This window comes from Phalacrocorax aristotelis, chromosome 3 (genome assembly GCF_949628215.1).
Source record: "Phalacrocorax aristotelis chromosome 3, bGulAri2.1, whole genome shotgun sequence".
In the NCBI taxonomy this organism is placed as follows: Eukaryota; Metazoa; Chordata; class Aves; order Suliformes; family Phalacrocoracidae; genus Phalacrocorax; species Phalacrocorax aristotelis.
In genome coordinates, this window is record NC_134278.1 from 49,169,772 (window position 1) to 49,183,911 (window position 14,140).

General features: G+C 38.3%; 1 protein-coding gene across 2 annotated transcripts in view; it reads right to left on the reverse strand.

The window, feature by feature from the left end:
* The window catches only part of PREP (prolyl endopeptidase), a 106,387-nt gene that overhangs the window by 53,807 nt on the left and 38,440 nt on the right, over positions 1–14,140 (reverse strand). The gene's annotated exons all lie outside the window — the stretch shown is intronic.

A 14,140-nucleotide genomic window follows, 5' to 3' on the forward strand; every position in this document is an offset into this window, starting at 1 on the left:
ACTTACTCTGTACCACAGCTTTAGTATTGACTCAACCTGGAGTTGAGACTGAAAGACTCCACTGCTTTTTTAATTTACATTTTACTGTTTTGCAATCAGTTTAGAGGCTAGTAGAATGAAAAAGCAGAAAAGCTAGAGCAGATACGTAATATGCTTATTATGTATACAAGCCAACCTATCAACCAAATTTACTATTATAAGCATCATACATTAGCTATGCTGAAAAATCAGAATCCTTATTGATATGTGAAATTAAAGCTTTTATATCTTAAAATAACATTTGGCACACCCTCTGCCTCTTTCCTAAAACTAAAGGTTGGGTCTTTGCTATAAACAAATAAACTGTGCATTAATCTGTTCATGAAACTCTAACATAATGTTTGCATCAATAAAACAGCTCATCAGCTTATTTTGTAATATTAAAAGCTGAGCAGAATAATGGAAGTAGATCTTAGCTGAGCTGTAATTACTGTAAGTTTAAAAAAAGAAAAAATAATTGAGGAAGCAGTGAGATGGCTATGATCATTTTAAACCCATTAAATGCAGTAAGAGAGTATAGCCAGGCCTAGTACATTCATAAAGCTCATATCTCTTAATTGCCATTTTGGTTTAAGGAAAATTTCCCTGTCTCTTCATGCAAAGTGATAGATTAGCCAATTAAATTCTACTTTTCATACTGCTGTAATACAAACTTTCCAGACAATCCAGTCAACTTAGTATCCTGTCTCTGAGTGAACCAACTGCATGTTAAATCTTGATTTTCACTGAGGTCCAAAGTTTTGTCCTTCTCAAGAGATTTCATGTTGAAGAAAAATCCTGCTAAGTCCCTCCAGTTGCTCAGAGTTTTACAGAGAAAACCTGCTTTGATGGTCAGTAAAGCAAAGAAAATCCAACCTACAGTGAACTCTAATATACACCAGTGAAACTGGTTTAAGATCTCAAGTCACATGAACAAGCATTTCAGTAAATAAAAACTTAACTGCAATATAACACCATAACTATAGTGGAACATTTGTTTTTTAGTGTGTGAGAGAATTAAACCATCCCGCTGAAGAACAGCAACACTTCATAAAAAGGAGTCCCCAGGCTGTTGAAAAAACACCACTTTTTAAAATAACTGTAGTCTCCATGACTGCAACAGAACTTGGATTCTGTGAAGAGAAAGGACAATAATATGACATTAGGGATTTACATTGCTGCCTTGCAACTCATTCATCCACTCCCAAATGAACAGCAAGTAGAACAGTGAGAGGGTTGATATTCTTCAGGGATACACTAAATTATTATTACAAAATCAAGAGCATTTGTCTTGTTACAGTGGATGTTATACAGTCCTTAAATGACAAATATTGCAGATCACAGATGAATTACCTCTAAACCATTGTTTCACTGAAGTGGTTAAATACACTAATATCTAATCTAAGTTAAGAGGTGGTAACAAGGCAATTACAGGCAGCTGAAAGAGACCATTACATGAGGTATGTTGCTACTGTATAGAGTATGTGCTGCAGTTTTTCAGTGAGAGGAAGAAATCCTTTGCAATGAGAGATATATCAGACATAAGAGGATACATCTTTAAGGCTGGTTGCAGCTGATCCAGTTGTGGCCTGTGACTGAAAAGGATGTTCTAGCATTGCCTTAGATCACAATGCTTAGCCCTCTCCTTTGGGCTAGGAATAACAACTTGGTGACCAGCCCAGCCAGTTCACTGGGCACTAATATGGCTGAAAACTGACTGGAAGGGGAGCCATTTATCCCCAGGTCATACCAGTGGCAGCACAAGGAAGGGGCAGGCCCATGCAGCTTACTAGAATGGCACTACCCCCCACCAAGCACTCTAGCCTTGCTGCGAAGTTGAACTATCTAATCATTGCCATAGAGACGTTTATCCTTCATCACATCCAAGCCTGCTGCTTCTGTTTTGCTCATCTGCCCCAGTAGTGAGCTGGTTCGATGAGTTAAATGACTAAAAAAATTGTGCCACAAAAAGTTTTCTCTTTTGCTGCCTGAACCAGCGCGCTGCTTGGGCAGAGGAGTGCCACTACATATGAGGCAGCCAGGATGCACAAGGCAGCGGCAGACAGAGATGCTGAAAAGGAGCAACAACATTTTTCATTAGCAATGAGCCATAAGATAAGCTTGACTGCAGCAAAACTGCTGCCCCTCCCATTTCTCCCTCTTCCTCCAGCAGTGTGTCTCCACCTTCATGCTTGGTTTGGCATTTGCCTGAGTGAATAGTCCAGCTGATTAAATTAGCTAACCTAGAAGAAAACGTATCTCTCTCTCTTACAGGTTTTGTCCTCTGTGACAGATTAGAAAGTGCAATCACCTAACCACAGGGTCAGATGGGTGAAGATGCTGACTGACTCAACAAGAGGGGATAGTGTTAGGTAAGCTAGGAGCATGAGAAGATAGATGGGACATATCTCCTTTCCACGGCAGCAATGGGTTAGTCTGGCTCTGCTTGTCTCATAAAACTGCTCCCTTCAGTACCCAAAAGGCCCAGGGGAACGGACAAGGCAGATTTTTATTAAACACAGCACATTACACCAGGAGGACAGTTTGCTTGAGAACCCAATTTGAAGTGTACAGCACACCTCGTCAAGGATTCTGTCTTTCTGTAAGCATCACAAATACACCTACAAGTCTGCCTAGATAGAGAGAGACAGATATGCATTTCCAATTCAAACTCCGTGCAAGTAGACTAAGCAGAACTCTTCTTTTTCTTCATGTCTGTCTTTTGTTTACAAGTGTGACTACTGAGTACTACGAAATGTATTTGCATGCAGCTTCCCCTTGGCCTGAATTTAGGATGGATAATTCTGCAGTAATTGGTTAAACATTCAAAAGCATGGTGAACTATGTACTGAGGGCCTCAAGCAGTGCTCACTTCCTTATAGCACGTTCTCTGTACATGTGGAACAGAGCACAGTCTTACAGAAGCTCAACGGGCCAGGCTGAGAGCTGTTATCTAAGCATCAGAAGAGGATGTTCCAGCGATCAGAGGTAAGGAAAAAAGTGGTTTAGCATGCAGGGCAGATATGGGAAAGTGTGCTTGATCATGGAGGACCCACATTATAACTTCTGGAAGAAGAATAAAGATACCTATGCACAATCTAGATGGGGCAACACAATGCCTTCCAAGTAACTTGTTGCAACACTAAGTCACGTGCACCAGTTCCCAAGGGACCTCAGAAAGTCAGTGAAGGTATTAAGTAATATAGAGCCATAGTCAAAAAAGAAGATGCCTTACTTAAGTGTATATAGCTAAGGAAATACAGAGATTAGCTATGTGGTTTCACTAAGACAACAGGCATCTGGAAAAGGGTCTGCAGGGGTGGATGACTGACAGTCTTCTCAGGATCTAGGCAAGATGCAGGAAACAGAGGTTCAAAATAGACCACAAGTAATGATAAAAGGACTAAAACAGTTTTCATATAAAATGACCTACGAAAATATCTTATGCCTTACATTAGAGAAAAGATGAATACACAAGAGCGTGGTAAAGTATATAAAACAATGAATGACTAGGAGCTGTCGTACCCAGAGCTGTCAGAGCAAGGAAGCTGGTCCTAGACAGGTCATAGATTACAGCCAGTTCTCCATCACATGACAGAAAACTCATGCGATCAGCACATCCATTCTCACCAAATGGCCTGAGGTACATGCACACATGTCATCACACGACTGGATGCATACTCGCTGGTTACATACCTGACCAAAAGTGAGTGTGCATGGTATCATGTGGCATGCCTGTATGTATCCAGTTAGCAAAACAGGAGAGGGGTTACAAAGTCTCAGAAACAAGGATTGGTCTGTTGGTCCCCAAACAGTTCACACAAACCAGTTACTTCTCAACTCTGAAGCACTCCAGCAAACAGGGCACCAAGGCCCATGAAAGGCCATGACCTAGAGGCAGGTGAAGGATTCTTGCTTCTCAAACCCAGAACAATGGAAAATCATAATCCTACAGAGCTGGCCCTTCTTCTGCAATGTTCACGACAAAACCAACACAGAGTGTACAGACAAATTTTTTAAACAATTTTTTTTGATCCATACAAGATCAAGAAGGAAATTATATCAGTAAGCATCACAGATTAAGCCCTCAGTCTTGTACTGGCCTCTGTACATAGCAAAATGTTCATTGGTCTGCTGAGAGCTGTGTGATGAAGCAGGTTTGTAGCTGAACAATGACAACTACAGGAGAAGGAAAAGCTAATTCGACAAACTGATTATAACAGCAAGAATGATCACAGAAAGCCTGTTACCAACCCTCTTTCAGACAAAGGATAGAGTGGCTGATAGTCACTGTTCATCACTTCACAAAATGTTCTCAATACTTCCTTCCACATTTCATGTTTTATGGAAATGCCAAACAAATCATTTGTGGCATATAACCTCTTGACTGTGCCAGCTGGAGAGACAGGGCTTAGTTATCAGCTAATGGCAGTTTTTTTGTCTGATTTGTGGAAAAAGTTTTATGGACAAGATAAACACTTTCATTTGGCTTTTCTAATGTACTCTAAGCACTCAAAACTATCAGGTAAAGATATAAGTGTTAAACTCCATCAATTTATATTCCATTCTAACTTGTCAATTATATTTTTTGTAAGACAGTTTTTCTGGAAACAGGGGAGAACACTCAGGAAGTGAATCAAGAGGTTTGGCTCATAAAGACGGGACAGTCTTTCTACCTGGAAGAGTCACGCCGAATTTCACTATGGTACATGTATTGAGCAGGTAAACTTCTACTCCAGGAAAGATAATGATTTTTCATCTTAGATTTTGCTCTGAATTGATTTTCAGGTAGGTACTAGAAGATAAGCACATGTTTATCTCTGAATCATAACTGAAATGTTAAAAAGATTTGAAAAAAACAAACCAACCAACCCAGCCAGTTATCTTCAGCCTTAACAACTGAGCCTCCAACTTACCTACAGGTACGACTTTCTAAATTGAATTAAGTCTGATAGCTGTTCATCAGTTATTTGGAATTCAGTTTGCCTTTCATCTTAACGATGATGATTTCTCAATTATTTCAATACGGCAGATTTTTTAAACAGAGTGAAAACACAAATCACAAAAAATGCCTTTAAATCTAGTCTGCTCACAGAAAAGCCTTAAAAACAGTGTAATTATGGTTTTGGGATTCCATACCACGCAAAACTAACTTCAGAGCATATGGGTTTTACGTATGTGTTACACTGGAATTATAACACATCCACCTCCTAAACTTGAATGATTCTATGCATTCAGTACTACCAGCATGGGAGACAGAAGAGAGAGAAACATGCTGGTTTAGTTCAATACTTTGCTACTGACAGATTAATCAACACATACATCTATACAACAGCACATCCTAGTAGGATGTAAGAGGACAGTAACTTCACAGCCTTAAAACTTTCAGTTCCAAAAAACTGGACATTGCCAAAAAGCCTTACAAAAGCAGAAGTCACATAGGTACATGCATTATTGAGCACTTTCAACTTATTTACCTACTTTCATTTCCTATGTTTTCCCCATTCATTCAAGAGTTAAAGTACACATTTTACTGAAAATTTTATAAACAGAAATTATTGTCTCTCTGTGTTAGGTCTTAAATCCTGTGAAGATTAAAAAAAAAATATCTTACTTTTAGTTAAATCATCATACTATTTCCTTCTTACCTCACAGTATTTTTAAGGTAAATTTTACAGAGTGTCTGTATCTACTCTTTGAACTCTGGATTTTTTTTCATCTTTATTTCTAGAAGGAAATCAATAGTTGAACTCCACAATTTCGGACTCAGTGGATTTTTTTTTCTTTTTTAGTCTCAGGTAAATGGATTAAAATCACTCGTTCTTTCATAATTTATGCTTTTTGTATGTTTCCAACTCAAGATAATGCTCTACTCCCCAAATTTTATTTTCATAAAGAATCATCTGCATCCTTTATAAATTCAATTTTCCAGTATTAACTACATAGCCTGTAGTACATTTAAAATGGCTTAAAATTTGTAATACATTGGTAGCCATATATTTATACCTATACATATGTGTACAGACACATATATACATGTCAAGTTTTGAACACCTTTGCTATAGCAGAGAAATATCTCTTGCCCTTGGACCGTCAATCACTGACTGAAAATTTGTTTCACTTGCTAGTGGTAACTGGCAACCTCTTTCCACCTCCACAAACCTTAATCACAGGATACATAAAGCCTTTCAGTACAGGCGAAAAAAACCCAACCAAAGTCTCATGATGCAATTTAAACTTTGTCTAGTAGTCACATCTCCTTTTAGTATTCTCCGATTTGTATTTTCTCTTTTCCTTTCTTGGATTTACCCTATAGACTCTAACAGACAATGTTTAACTACTGCATGTCACATGGCCATAACCCCCCAGAAGTACTTATTGAATATATTCTCCCTATATTTCTCATCATATCAGATGGCATCCTGTATCTCACACTGCTGGATAATTAGACACAACAGAATTCAGTATTAGGCTGCTGTCACCTTTCAGAGTACGTTAGAACAATTTGAGTTTGCTTTAGGATAGCTACAGTACACAGCCTTCAAATAGTGGTATACAGCACCTTCCTTTGTGAAATGAGAGCAGGGCAGAGGAATCATGCCTATACACTGATGCACTGTGCCCATTCCTCCAGTCTGCCTCAGTGGCTCTATCCTGAACACAAACATATCCAAGAACCTCACTGCTTAGGAGATTTCTACCAGCTACAACATCTCTAACTGAAATAGTTCCACTTCACCTGCAAACCTCAAGCCAACAGTCCTGAACCACAGGCCACTGAACCAAACCATGCCCAGAACCAGCCATGAACAAAAACCTTGAGCCAATGCACTGATGTTAATCTCTTGCTTCCTACTTCCCCCGTCCATAGCTGCATCAACTGTACATCTCCACTTGATTTGCACCTTCCAATTGCTGAAGAATTATCTTCAGAAATGCTCTGAAATTATGTGTCCGCTACCAACTTCTACGGACATTACTCCTTTTGAGACCTCTGACTTTGCTCCACCAGTAGCTTTCTTCAAAAAGAAGCAACAAACCCCAAAGAACTCACACCCCTCCCCCCCCGCACCAGCCCAACTGCAAAACATAAGAGGCTGACAGATCATGCTTATGTGTAAATGGCAAGCTATTCCTCCCTATGTTTTATTGTCTGTATTTGGTATTTAGTGAAGAATTATTTAGTCTAATGCTTAACTAATTCAGTAACATACCACACGGATACAGAGGAGTATTTTTAAGGAAAAACACATACTCTGATATTTCCAATCTCAAAAACTTTTTTTTTTTTACCTCAGACTTTCTGCACTTGTTACCATGGATACCAAAGAAAATTGAACTTATTTTTAAAAATAATATGAAAAGCTTTAACCCTACTATAAAATTTCACATAATTTGTCACCAGAGAAGATACCTATGAGGAAAGGAACCACAAGAGGTTTAGGATGACAACAGTTTACATAGTCATCATCCTTTTCTGGTGTCCCAGAATACTAACAAACAAGGTGGTAGTGTATATGCTGACAGAAGTTTATGACCTGCAAAAGTAACAATTATGTTGACAGGCAGATGAAGGTTAATCTTGTATTTTCACCACTGCTACTCATACCAGTCATCAGCTCAATTGCACAAGGTTGCACAGTTGAGGGTGCAGTCACTGTATTTTTCATATGTGTCTGAGCTTTCACGCAGAAGCACATTTTCGTTGCTGAATACTGGCTCACTAAAGCAAGTCAGATTCATCAGACTTTAATAAAACAGACTCCTCAGACTCTGAAAATCCAATAAACTCAAAGGCTTCCAAATTTCAAGTATCCTCTATGAGAGGAGATTTTGAGAACTGGGCATCTACTCCAGAGTTTGTCACAGTACTAATCCACAAGTTTTTATGTTCAACAGAAGACAGAAAATTTCATGGTACACAGTGTGCTTGAAATTGGAAAAGACTGTTTCAGTGCCCCAGTGATATGTTCCTAACGTATCCTGGGAAATGAATGGCAAAGCAGAGCCCTTCACTCAGACATCTACTTCCACATCAGAATCTAATTTCTTTTTGAATCATGCAATACTCAGCTTGCTCTCAAGCTCTCACTCTGAGCCAGGCAGCTACGCAAAAGAACTCAGGGGTTTTTTGCCTCTTTCGTCTTCACAGCCACAAATATTTTATTAAGTGTTCCACTCTGGTCTCCAAAGGCAATAGATATTTTCAAACAATTTGGATTCTCTCTGAAAGTAAGATCCCTTATACTCTTGGACCTGACTTCACTTATGAATGTCTGAGGGACTGGATACTGGAGAGGAGATACTAAGACGTCCCTGAAAGGAATGCAACTTTGTTGTGCTTGTACTGAGAGGACTCTCAGTACCACTCACCCTGCAAAGGGTGAATGATGGCTACTCAATGATCATGGAAAGTTAATGTGTTTGCAATTTAAAAAATAAATAAATGGAAGGAGGCAATATACATTCCTTTGAGTTAAAAAGTTCAGAAATGTCAAGATACATCAAGGATTAGCCCAGAAGAAAGAAATCAAGCACTTTTATGAACAGAGGTTTCTCCATCAGTTTCAAGGCTTCTATTTACTTCCATTTGGATGATCACTCAAAACACAGAATATATATCCTTTGTTTTGAGAGAGTTGTAGCTTATGTCCTCATGCAGCACAACACAGAAAAAGAAAAACAGGAACCAAGGGTGATCTCTCTCTCACACCACACTTTCTCTAATATACACAAAGAAAAGTACAAATACATAATGTAAAAAATAACTTCATTGTGAATACTATTTATAAATGTAATGTCCAGTCAGACAGTAGCAGCATGAAGGTCTCCTTGCTCAAATTAATAGCAAGCAATGTAATTTTACTGCTAATGATTTGCCTCCAATTAAAAAAAAATTACACTGAAAGCAAAACTCCTTGGAATTGCCATTTAAGGGCAATTTTCTTAAAGTAAACACTCTATTGTTGAGGGTTCTACAGATTTTCCAAGAGTCAACTGATTTTTTTTCTCCCTATTTGTTAGGGAACTAGGATATAAAGGCCTTATTTCAATATTGATTTTTGAAAGGTTTTTTTTTTTAAAGTTACTTAAATTACAGAAAAGTCTTTCAGGAAGAATACTCTCCCTCTCACCACATTGCACTTTCTAGCTGATGTCTACTGTTTCCTCATTATCCTTTTTCGCTTGTTCATTTTCATTACAAAGGTTTTGATCCACTTTTTCAGGCTATGCAGCACATACCAACTCATCCTTTTGATGTCACTGTATATAGCACTGTTCATTGCTATTTATTTATTTAAAGAGAGCCTTATAAATTTCAAGACTGAACTAAAATACAAAAGGCCAGATAATTCTATTTTCAACATGAAGCAGACAAACATCACCTGTGTTTTACTACCTGCCCTCAAGCCACATACATGCTTTCTTCAGTGTGGGGAAAAAAAGAACCACCTTCTAAACAAAGGAAAAAAATACAAATTCTTATGGCTGATGATAACCCTGCTCTTAAATTCCTTCTTGCAACCTGTCTCTGCCAGTCTAGTACAAAGCAGTTCCAGCTGACAATGACTAAGCAACCAGCAAGCTGTGAACTTCAGGTTTTGCTCAATTTATATCGGATCTTTCCAAGGCTGTGGTTCTCAAATATTTCACACTAGCTCCTCTTCCAATATACATGTCCTGCCACCACCTCCCACCATTCAGGCACAAACTGCCAATCTCCAAGCAGTCCAGTACCCAAGCGTAAGATCCCCTACCACTGCCCTCTCTTCCCAAACTCCTTGTACCTCCAACTTTTATAAACTTGTGTTTAGCTTCAGTCAGTACAATCCCTTCCAATCCAACGACCCAGGCTGTGCTTTCCAACTAGCCATCCCTCTCAACTTTTTGCATTCTAGAAGTCACAGCAGCCTTTCACAGTTTCTATGTGCCCAGCAGTTATAACAAGAGCTACCTCTTCTGCAACCCACGCTGCCTTATATTCCCCTCTTTTTTCCCCTCTGTTCTCATGCTTCAGCTCCAACTGGAAGAGGAAAGTGGGGCTCTGCCCAGAACTCTGAATCAGTGACTCATAAATCAGCTCTATGGTGCTCACAAGAGGATCCTGATTTTTTTTATTAGGCTTCCTAGCTGCTACCATAATACAAAACAAAGAAAAAGGTCAATATTAAGAACAACTTCAAGACGACCATTAGGCCATGTCACGTTGGTTTAAGTTCATAGCCACAGCCAGTCAAAGAGCTTTCATTTATTTCTTGCTGCGCGCCAACAGATTAGTGCTAAATCCCCTCTTCCCTGCACCAAACCACACATTCAAAAGAATAAATAGTCAAGGCTGACAATCTAATTGAAAAGAAACAATTTCATTTCTCAAGGAAAAACCAAAATTATTACCAGGCACAGAAACAGTAAGAGACATGCTACAGAAAAAGCACTTTTCTTTTTTTTGTTGGTTTTGGGTGGTTTTGAGTTTGGGTTTTGGTTTTTTTTGTAAGATATATTAGCAAACCTTGTTACACACAATTGCTTGATTACTGTGTATCCAGCTGTTTGGCTAATATGAGGCATTTTTAGGTATACCAAGAAAAAGAATTAAGCAAAGCGATTACTGAGAGAAGTTTTCTTGTTTGACTAGTTCAACATACAAGCAACCTTGAGTGCTGTCTGTATTCTGGAAGACAAGTTTGATAAAATAGCTACTAAAAAAATTGTGTCTTACAATGCCAGTTACTGGGAAAATGTGTGGTTTTGTTTGTTAAAGAAATACTTAGCATTAGATCACTTTAAAATGTTTGTTTTAAGAGCCAAGGCTTGAAAATCCTACTTGCAGTTTAGCAAGACAAGTAGGGAAATCTGGAGTCTTGAATGAGGAATAACCTTCTGGACACAAACCCACAGCGCTGTCCTTCCTGACACCTCTGCTACTGAAATTTCATAAAGCAAAATTAAACTGTATTAGTTGGTTCAGTGGCTAACAAAGAGTGGTGAAATCCTGACAAGAATCCCATCATTTTAATTTTCCCTAATCTTTCTAAACCCTACCCCATAAGCAACTGAAGAGGCAAGCAGGAAGGGAAAAGTCCCCAGATCCACAGCTACTTGAAGGAGAGTATAGCAAGAGAGTTCCCCCAAAAGCTTAAAGAACAGCCCAGCTGTCTTCTCCCAGTATTTATTGTCAATTATGACCTCAGGTATCTAGTTTTGAGGAATGGAGTATTTGCAAAACACTTTGATATGAGATAATAAAAGTGTTTTTTTGTTGGGTTTGTTTTTTTTTTTTTTTCCAAAAAAAAAAGTGTATTTGGTTAAGTTAGTGGTAAACATAAAATTCCAGTTGGTAAACCTGGTCATTCTAACACAATGAGCTGTGTGCTGAAAATTAAGCCTCAAACTGGGTAACCCCAGTGTGATTCACAAGGTGCATGTAGTAGTAGGGGAGTAGGGGAAATAATATCCACCAAACCTCTTATCTTTTCAGACTAATTTAAAATTCTCAAAAAAAGTGCTATGTATTCATTGTAAGTTACTTATCACAGTGATTTTCTGTTCTGAAAAAGAGCATTCCTGGCACAAATAGCTCACAGTGACCCACTTAAAGACCTAGCAAACAACCTGAGTATTTGAAGAGGAAAATGACTCAATCTGTATACAGTGTCAAGGTTGTGAAGGGGGGAAGGGAAGCAAGAACATTTTAGCTACCCTGGGAAGCAGAAAAGATGCTCAGATGCACCCTGTAATGTCCATGGAAAGAAACAGAAACACTGCTGCGTAGCTTATCTTCCAGGGAAAACAAACTGACAGGGATTATTACAGAAGATTGCACTGCAAATTCAATTAACCTATAGCTGTTGACAAAATATCATGACTAATTGCGTATGCTAAAGGGGAAAGGGCTATCTGACACACAAAGTTTGAAGCATAGAAATAAGCAAGTCAAATCCTTTAAATTCCTTAAACATTTAGAAATAGTCTACTCCCATTTATTAGGTGTGATCTCCACTCAGAGGCAAGATCATTTTCTGCCCAAGACAGGGCAAGTTAGCTTCCACTGGTTCACAGCAACTGAAACATATGAAGAATCAATGAATGTGCAAGACACAACTGCCCTCAGTACAGCAGAACTAATAAAATGTCATGCTTTCACAGAGTCTTTAATGACATCATTATCTCCTCACTTATAATTTAAAGGGAGTACATGAAGAGAGAAGCCACAACTCATGCTGTGCAGAAAGTTAATGAAATGCATTAACTCAAGATTACTAAAGCAATAATGAAGTGGCAAATAATGGGCAAACCATATTTCATAAAAAGGTAACTTGTGAGAAAGTTAAGGCAAAGGTTCCCTCTACATCAAAGCAATTCACTTTGGATTGTTTGACACCTAGAATACTGTACTGAAATGCACAGAAATGACAGAGGTCCCAGCAGATGAATTCCACAAGGAACATGTTTTCCCCAAGTACTTAAAATGTCACTTTTTAGATTCTGATTTGATTAAAATATATATAGTATCTGCGCTAAGAAGCTCAGCCCAAGGCAAAGTACGACTGACAACATCCGCAGTCAAAGCAAAGACACAGTATGTGTCCTCCATGCTATGCCATTATGGAAGAACATCACTTCCTTGCATATTTTGTGATATCTCAGAGAGGTAGCTACCTATTGAACATGGAGTGCTTACATCCCATGTAGTTTCAGTCTTGTCCCTCTCACCTCAACACTGCCTATTTCCTAATTTCAGTAGCTGAGTAGGCAGGTTATCATGCATCCTTTTCTGTGGTCCCTGTCTCTGTTTGACTTTTATAGAATGGAAAAGTAGCTCAGGACTGCAGGTTCCATGGGGTAGCAAAGAATCTGAAAGATAAATATTGAAATATTTCAGTGTTGTTATGCCCAGATCATGTTATAGGTCTATCCAATACGGGACAAAACATGGAATTATACATTATGTTCCTTATTTGTAAGGCCCAGTACAGTAATCTTTCTTCACTAGCAAGATGACTGAAGGTGACTTCCATTTTGGAAAATAGAAGCATCATGTTCTGTGGAAAAAAAGGAAATTATTTAAAACAACAAAGACAACTAAAGGGAAGTGAGCTAAAACGTAAGCGAGGCACCTCAAAACAACATGGCATTTTGATTTAGCATCACTGCCTGCCAGACTATTAGTCAAAAAGCAAGACCAGTGGGTTAAGAAAAGATTAAAGGAGATGCAAAAAACCTCAACACCATCTGGGATTCTTCTGCTCTGGAAAGTAAGGCATTATTCCTTATAGATTTTTAGTAAAAAGGGCTGAACTTTTTATTTAATTCTGTTCTGGTTCTTGCTGATTCTTGTGGGACAATCTGGACCTTCCCTTTCAGCCTTTAAGACGGAAAAACTACAGATTTACTTATTTATTTGTATTGTCTAGATACCCAATAAAAACAGGATAGGCATGTAATATGAAGAAAGTTCACAATTTAAGGAGGCAAAAAAGGTTTTACAGCTTTGTTATTTCAATTGGATATGTTTATCCTATTGCTTTAATCTTTTCAAAACAGCCAGAAACTAACGTATTTAATTTGAAATGAAAAAGGAAATCATCTTCCTGTTATAAAACCATGCTAAATTTAAATAAAAGTAAAAAGGGAAGACTACGCTTTCCTTCCGTCTGCTGGGGAAGACATATCTGAACTCGTGTAAGTCTGTTATAGGATATATTGTGTTGCTCAATAATCCCCACAGTAGCTGACTCATCCCTGAATTCACAGTCATCTTCTGAGTTTTGTCAGGCAGATATTTGATAAGTGTTTTTCATTTCCACATATGAAACATACTGTTTCATTTTGCATTCCTGTTTCTTCTTTCTTTTCCCAAGATGGATCCCTCTTCCCTGCCCCCACCCTGTCCCTCCACTCTATCCTGCAAATTTAAGCAAAATTATTCAACCAGACACTGTGGTGTTTTGAAGGAAAAGATTTACTTTTAGGTCTTTCAGACCAACAAAATAAAACTTTCCTCTGAGTAAGCAGGTCTCTTAACACCTAGGTAAAAAAATTTTTTTTAAAAATTGTACCATGTTTCTAATATACAGTTAGAAACAAATCCCACAAATGAGCTAGTCAACCTTAGTTCTAA